The sequence below is a fragment of the Strongylocentrotus purpuratus genome, unplaced genomic scaffold, assembly GCF_000002235.5.
Source record: "Strongylocentrotus purpuratus isolate Spur 01 unplaced genomic scaffold, Spur_5.0 spur5_scaffold_11, whole genome shotgun sequence".
Taxonomy (NCBI): domain Eukaryota; kingdom Metazoa; phylum Echinodermata; class Echinoidea; order Camarodonta; family Strongylocentrotidae; genus Strongylocentrotus; species Strongylocentrotus purpuratus.
The window spans coordinates 4,132,038-4,140,755 of NW_022145596.1; positions in this window are offsets into that span (position 1 = coordinate 4,132,038).

Sequence of the window (8,718 nt, forward strand, 5' to 3'; positions counted from 1 at the left end):
AACAAAACAAAAACAACAATAATAACAGTAACTGATTCAGTAATACAAAAAAAAATAACTTTTAAACGCAAAACATTGATAAATACATACATGTTTATAAAAAGAAATAATCAAAGTTGCATAAAGTCACACTACAAATTATATTTGATCATGAACGTCTCCCCTATGCTCCTCCAAGTTTCAATGACCAGAATCCATGTATAAAGTCATATTTTATTTTGTATCACTTTATAATCAATCTTCAATAAAGGAACATAGTATAAACATAAAAACTGCACAGTCACAGACAGGGGCGTACGCAGGGGGGGGGGTTTGGGGGTTCAAACCCCCCCCTTTGGTATTTTTATGTATGTAAACCCCCCCTAAAAAAACCTAAAACCCCCCCCCCCCCCCCCTTTGTTTTTTTTTGTTTTTTTTTGTTTTTGTTTTTTATTATTTAAAAAAAAAAAAAAAAAAAAAAAAAATTATACCCACGGCTAACCTAAATAAGGTGACCTTACCCCCCCCCCCCCCCCCCCCGACAAAAAATGTCAAATTATGAAATTTCGAGACCAAAAAAAAAAAAATGTGTCCGCTTACCCCCCCCCCCCCCCCCCCCCCCCCACTGAGCGACTTTTCGGCTGGCTGAGTCGTTGCGATTTTTTTTGACCTCCAAAAAAAAAAAAAAAAAAAGTGTCCGCTTACCCCCCCCCCCCCCCCCCCCCCCCCCCCCCCCCCCCCCCCCCCCCCCCCCACTGAGCGACTTTTCGGCCGGCGCGATTTTCAAATTTTCGGGAGCAAAATATTTTAAAACCCCCCCCCTTGAAAAAATCCTGCGTACGCCCCTGGTCACAGACATATAATAAGAGTAGTCCAGGTCATGCCTCACATATCCAAAGTTATTACTTGCTCCTAAAGTAGCAAGAGTTAAGAAGGAGAAACAGAGAAAGCAAGAGAGAGAGAGAATGGGATTAAAGGAGAGGAGAGAGAGAACAACAACAATAATTGTTGAAAACCTTCCGTTTGGCAGAAATATAATTGATGTTGATATGGTCTGATGCATTCATTGAATCTCAAGAAGGAGAGAAAGAGAGAGAGAGAGAAAGAGAGAGAGACCGATCAAAACAACAACAAATTTTTGTTTAAATCTTCCGTTTGGCAGAAGTATCAAACCAGAGGAAACAGTACCCATTTCTTTCCTTTTCGCCCACTGGAAGTATATAATCGCCCAAGAGACGATGGTTCTACGCCCAGTGAAAGCCTAAATCCAAAAACATGATAAAGACGTAAGCGGGAAGGATGGTTAATACATAGGGGGCCGCAGTACATCAGAAAACTCGTATTTGGGAAAGTCTCAATTATCGTTTAATGTTACCGATCTAGTTTCTTTGCATTATAAAAATATCCACGAAATTACGCTTAGATGCCATGAATGGATAAACGATGCATCATCAGACATGTCACTTTGTACAAATTTAAAGAGATGTACACAAAAAAGTCTCTCGCTTCGCTTCCACGCAAACTTTAGAAGAAGAAGAATGACAATTATTTGTGTTAGGGCAAGACACGACCAGCCGCCTAAAGAAAGTATACTCGCGAGCCTATATCCATACAAATATTTTGAAGTGACTATGCGGGACGGAGGGGGGGGGGTGGAGGTTCTTCTTCGTTACAGTTTAGGTCCGATAATGACTTTCAATACTATGGCATCACCTAGTCACTGATTGATGTGCGCCGCTCCGAGGCTCGACCCCTATTTCAAAATTCGGATTTTGCTTGCTGTTATGTGGAATAAGGTTTAATATTATTATCAATTTGGACTATATCTTATATATGGTCCTGGAACGGTCATTATAGTACTCTATCAATATTATTTTACCCTGCTATACGTATTGCACACACCATGCAGGCGCGGATCCAGGATTTTCCAATAGGGGGGGCCGGAAATTTGAAAATTGCGCAGACAGTTTTTCAACTCAACATACCAATACTGACAAGGTCATATTAGAAGCACCATACCGGTAATTTTTTTTGACATTTTCATTGGGGGGGGGGGGGGCTAAAGCCTCTTGCCCGAAAAAGTAATTTTCTGGTTTCACAATTCGGCTAGTGAGCGAAGCGAGCGAGCAAAAATTTGAGGATAATATGTATTTTGTGAAAGTGTTATTTATCACCAAAATATACGAGAAAAGAAACAACAAATTCATATTCGGGCAGCTCGCTGTCCCCTCCCCCCCCCCCCAATACGCGCGAAGCGCAGAAGCTTTAATGTTCATTAAATTATTAGAGAAAGAAGACGATTCGTTGTACCGTTCTCGGTTCTTAATCATTGTCTGAATTCAGTTTCCATACCCCCTCCCGCGCGAAGCGCGGAAGCTTTGACGTTTCATTAAATCATTAGAGAAAGAGTACCGTTCTCGACTCTTAATCCTTGTCTGAATTGAGTCCCCCCCCCCTTCCCTCTCCCGCGCGAAGCGCGGAAGCTTTGACGTTTCATCAAATTATTAGAGAAAGAAGACGATTCGTTGTACCGTTCTCGATTCTTAATCATTGTCTGAATTCAGTTTCTATACCCCCTCCCGCGCGAAGCGCGGAAGCTTTGGCGTTTCATTAAATCATTAAAGAAGTGAACCGTTCTCGACTCTTAATCCTTGTCTGAATTGAGTTCCCCCCTCTCTCTCGCGCGAAGCGCAGAAGCTTTGACGTTTCATTAAATTATTAGAGAAGGAAGACGATTCGTTGTACCGTTCTCGGTTCTTAATCATTGTTTGAATTCAGTTTCCCCCCTCCGCGCAAAGCGCGGAAGCTTTGGCGTTTCATTAAATCATTAAAGAAGAGAACCGTTCTCGACTCTTAATCCTTGTCTGAATTGAGTTCCCCCCCCTCTCTCTCTCGCGCGAAGCGCAGAAGCTTTGACGTTTCATTAAATTATTAGAGAAAGAAGACGATTCGTTGTACCGTTCTCGGTTCTTAATCATTGTTTGAATTCAGTTTCCCCCCTCCGCGCAAAGCGCGGAAGCTTTGATGTGTCATTGAATTATTAGAGAAAGAACATGATTTGTTGTACCATTCTCGACTCTTATTCCTTGTCTGAATTCAGTTTTCCCCCCTCCCGCGCGGAGCGCGGAAGCTTTGACCTTTCATAGTTTAATGAAATTATTAGAGAAAGAAGATAATTCGTTGTTCCATTCTCGACCCTCAATCCTTCTCTGAATTCAGATTCGTTTCATTAAATTATTAGAGAAAGAAGACGATTCGTTGTACCGTTCTCGATTCTTAATCATTGTCTGAATTCAGTTTCCATACCCCCTCCCGCGCGAAGCGCGGAAGCTTTGACGTTTCATTAAATCATTAAAGAAGTGAACCGTTCTCGACTCTTAATCCTTGTCTGAATTGAGTTCCCCCCTCTCTCTCGCGCGAAGCGCAGAAGCTTTGACGTTTCATTAAATTATTAGAGAAGGAAGACGATTCGTTGTACCGTTCTCGGTTCTTAATCATTGTTTGAATTCAGTTTCCCCCCTCCGCGCAAAGCGCGGAAGCTTTGGCGTTTCATTAAATCATTAAAGAAGAGAACCGTTCTCGACTCTTAATCCTTGTCTGAATTGAGTTTTTCCCCCCCCCTCTCTCTCGCGCGAAGCGCAGAAGCTTTGACGTTTCATTAAATTATTAGAGAAAGAAGACGATTCGTTGTACCGTTCTCGGTTCTTAATCATTGTTTGAATTCAGTTTCCCCCCTCCGCGCAAAGCGCGGAAGCTTTGATGTGTCATTGAATTATTAGAGAAAGAACATGATTTGTTGTACCATTCTCGACTCTTATTCCTTGTCTGAATTCAGTTTTCCCCCCTCCCGCGCGGAGCGCGGAAGCTTTGACCTTTCATAGTTTAATGAAATTATTAGAGAAAGAAGATAATTCGTTGTTCCATTCTCGACCCTCAATCCTTCTCTGAATTCAGATTCGTTTCATTAAATTATTAGAGAAAGAAGACGATTCGTTGTACCGTTCTCGATTCTTAATCATTGTCTGAATTCAGTTTCAATACCCCCTCCCGCGCGAAGCGCGGAAGCTTTGACGTTTCATTAAATCATTAGAGAAAGAGTATCGTTCTCGACTCTTAATCCTTGTCTGAATTGAGTTCTCCCCCCTCTCTTTCGCGCGAAGCGCGGAAGCTTTGACGTTTCATCAAATTATTAGAGAAAGAAGACGATTTGTTGCACCGTTCTCGGTTGTTAATCATTGTCTGAAATCAGTTTCCCCCCCCCGCGCGAAGCGCGGAAGCTTTGAATCTTCATTGAATTATTAGAGAAAGAAGATGATTCGTTGTCTCATTCTCGATTCTTAATCCTTGTTTGAATTCATTTTCCACCTTCCGCGCGAGGCGCAGAAGCTCTGACCTTTCATAGTCAAAGCGGAAGCTTTGACGTTTCATCAAATTATTAGAGAAAGAAGACGATTCGTTGTACCGTTCTCGGTTGTTAATCATTGTCTGAAATCAGTTCCCCCCCCCCCCCCCGTGCGAAGCGCGGAAGCTTTGAATCTTCATTGAATTATTAGAGAAAGAAGATGATTCGTTGTTTCATTCTCGACTCTAAATCTTTGTCTGAATTCAGTTTTCCTCCTCCCGCGCGTAGCGCGTAAGCTTCTGACGCTTCATTAAACTATGAGAGAAAGAAGATGATTCGTTGTCTCATTCTCGATTCTTAATCCTTGTTTGAATTCATTTTCCACCTTCCGCGCGAGGCGCAGAAGCTCTGACCTTTCATAGTTTAATGAAATTATTAGAGAAAGAAGATAATTCGTTGTTCCATTCCCGACTCTTAATCCTTCTCTGAATTCAGTTTTCCTCTCCAGCGCAAAGCGCAGAAGCTTAACGTTTCATTAAATTATTAGAGAAAGAAGATGATTTGTTGTCCCGTTTTAGACTTGTCAAAAATGTTTCTTTGTCTGCTCCTTTTTTCGTCCTATGTCCTCTTACTGCCCCTACCGCCCCTAGCTACGCATGCTTTAAAGTATTGGAAACGCCCCAATTTCAAAAAATGTAATGGAAGCTCTCATTACCAATCATGTGAAAGAATATGTTTTGACTAATACATGATGATACAAAATTTGCCGGGAAACCGCCTACTAATTCATATATTTGGTAAATTTTTTTCTCTCATGGTCTGTGAGAGATATAGGGTAGTCCCATATACATCTTTCTGTGTATAGTGCTTGTAACTTTACGAAGAATGGGCCAAATTTCTTATCATTTTTATGATTCCAGAACCTTGCAGATGCTAGATGCTAGATGATCAACCTTTTCTGATTGATTCCACAACGTTTCTTTCACAATGCAATCGCATGACCATAACTGGTCTTTACCTTTAAAGGGAAAATGAAACAATCATGATTGTGATAGCATACAATTAGGTCAGTAGAAATGAAAGGGGAAAAAAGATCTATGTATACACCAACCATGAAATAATCGCGACCGGGAGCGTCATATCTTAGTTTTGTGTTATCGGGCGAGGGCCGGAGCGGAGCGACCAAGCGAGATTTTGCAATGTAGAATGCTGAAATTATGCATTCTAGAAAATCCTTTAGTCCAATATGTACGTTCTTTCCGCTACATGTATATTTCTTTCTAGCTATATATCTAAATTTCCGGGGGGACGTGTCTCTCTATCGGGCCCAGGGTCGCCGCCGCTGTCCATTATCACTACCTACATGAGTTCAAATATAAGCACAAGCGAGTTGGTATGAGCTGAATCCAAATGAAGGGCAAAATAAGAGTTGTGAAGCGGCCCTACCGTTAATTTAAAATTTGACTGTTTAGTATATAGCTTTTATTTGAAAGACATCCAAAACATTGTGCCCAGTTTTTTTCAAAAAGCAGGGGCTGTTTGTAACGTTCAACTTTGAATCCGTGGCTCGAGATTTTATGCGGCCGGCCCGGCCCCCTCTATTCAATAACGTTTCCCAAGCCTTCTGGAATGACCCCAAATCTCCCGATTACAGTTTTTCCCTTATTCGTCGTTACTGTCACTTAGCGCCACTTCCTTGTCTTTCCCCCTTTCTCACCCGACTTTTCTCTTCCCCTTCCCACCCCCCCCCCCCCCCCCCCCCCCCACCCACTCAGTGTTATCTAGGGTATGCGCATGTATGTTCCCTCTCTTAGTTTGAAAGCACCCCTTTATCTTCGGTGTGTATAGTCAGTGCGGGCCGGATTTGTGCGTATTACGGGCCGGACTTTGTTGCGTGAAAAGTAACCCTTTATCGGAAATTTTGGGAATACAAAATCGGTCCCTCCGACCCCGGAGTGGGAGTGAAGAGGGGGGGGGGGATCTTCTTCTTTTTTTCTTTCTCTCTCTCTCTCTCTCTTCTTTCTTTTCTCTTCTCTTTTCTTTTCTCTTCTCCTTTCTTTTCTCTTCTCCTTTTTTTCTTCTCTTCTCCTTTCTTTTGTTTCCTCTTTTTTTTTTGCGCCGCCAATAGGGGGGGGGGCCGCGGCCGTTTCGGCCCCCCTGGATCCGCCACTGCCATGCATGCTTAGCAACAAACCACACCCCTCCCATGTCCCTTTAACATTCAAGTGAGACTAGCTATAGCCCTTGAACCGATAGGCCTGCAGAGATACGTGCACTGGAGGACTCGAACAGGACAGATCCGATTTAACATCTGCTCAATATATTTATTCCGGAGATATCTAAACAAAGAAATATAGCTCAAATATTCAACACATGTTTTTTATACATCTGTGCCACAGACAAGATGGGTGTCATTTTAGTAACCTACTAGTAAAGTAGGACACTGTTGTGTTTCATACACATTCCCATTAAATTTTGTATACCGGATCAATATCAGTAAAATATTATCAATGTTTTAAAAGGTAAAACCGATTCAGGAATTATTCCTACATAGGTGAAACTTTACTTAATCTTCCATGTTAATCTTCCATGGAGGGGGAGAGTGGAGGAGAGGGGGAGGGGTGGGACCAAGGTCTCGGATAGGACATTAAAGGTGCTATGTCCCATTCAGTGGCGTAGACAGGTCTGTACACCTGGGGGGGATGACTCAGGGGCGGATCTAGCTTTTTGCTAAGGGGGGTTGACAAATAATGACGATGCGGAGCATCGTCCACGAGCCGCGAAGCGGCGAGCCGATTTTTCGGGGGGTGTTTATTTGAACCCCGTAAGTGATGTTTTCCTGGCATCTATTAACACAATGGAGACCATAAAAAGCAGTGCATGATAACGTCTTTTTAAATCAAGTAACAGTTAAATACACAGATATATCCAGAGTTATCATGTGTTTGGTTAAGTTACCAGATGAGTTGAATATCTTTTCACAATATTTGCACTTGAAAGGGTTTCTCTCCAGCGTGCGTTCTTTTTTCTTTCTTTTTTTTTTTTTTCTTTTTTTGTTTGTTTGTTTGTTTGTTTTTTGTTTTTTGGGGGGGCCGCCCAAGGGGGGGGGGGTTTAAACCCTCTAACCCCCCCCCCCCCGTAGATCCGCGCCTGTTTAATCTTGTGGTTATCTTGTGGTTTCCAAACCACAAGATAACCACAAAATACTTGTAAGATTTTCTTTTCTTTTACCGTCTGAATTGGCTTTCACCGTGTGAATGCGGCTAATAACAATAAACACAATTACAATAATGATGAGGATTATTATTATCATCATCATAATTATTATTATTATTAATATTATAATTGTTATCATTATTATTATTACTATTATTATCATCATTATGACTTATTAAGTAAGCAAATATCATTCCCCAAACCTGGGGGGGATGATTGTACATGCCATCCCCCCCACCTTGTGAGGTAGGGGGGATGCATCCCCCTCATCCCCCCCATTGTCTACGCCCCTGGTCCCATTTGCAGGCCCCAAAAATAAAAAGGTTCAATTCCAATGGCATTTGAAAGATAATACTAATTTAGAACTCCCCTTAAAAAAATGGGGCTTGAAAATGTTTTTAATTGGGAAAATAACGACTATTAGTTGTCAAATCGACTTAGGAGCTGTAGAGCCAATAAGTAGTTGTCTCGATGTTCAGACCATTGTACCGCATGGTCATACGTTTTATGCTGCGCAAAGATTCAATCAGTTTAATTGTGGCCACTACAAGAAATGGGTTATTGATGTAGACAAATCCTTTACAGCTCAATTTATGTATATTATTACCACAGAAGAAGAAAAGGCCAATCAGTCACTCAATATTGACAATCGTGTCTGACAGTGAAGTCTAGCAAGTAAATGGGTTTCCTTGCATAATTTGAATATAAGGACACTGCTAACGTTTAAATTTCACAGATAGGACATACATAACATATTCATAATTCCTGCAAAGTTCTACAGAATTTGAGGTTGGCTGCAAAAGGGACATAGTATCTTTAAGTGAACGTTTTCAATGCTCATGAAAGTCACCCCTATGATCCTATTACAAGTTCCAATAATCAGAATCCATTGATAAAGTCATGCTTCTAAAGCAGCAAGAGTTAAGGAGGAGAAACAGAGAAGGAAAGATAGAGAGAAGGGGTGGGAGGAGACAGAGAGAGAGAGAGAGAGAGAGAGTGTGTGTGTGTGTGTGTGAGGGAGAGAGGGTGGTAAGGAGGGGAGATAGAAGGGGAGAAAGAAAGAGAAGGAGAGAGAGAGAGAGAGAGAGAGAGATCAAAACAACAACAAAAGTTTTTTTAAAATCTTCCGTTTGGCAGAAGTATAATCGATGTTGATATGGTCTGCCGCATTCAATGTTATC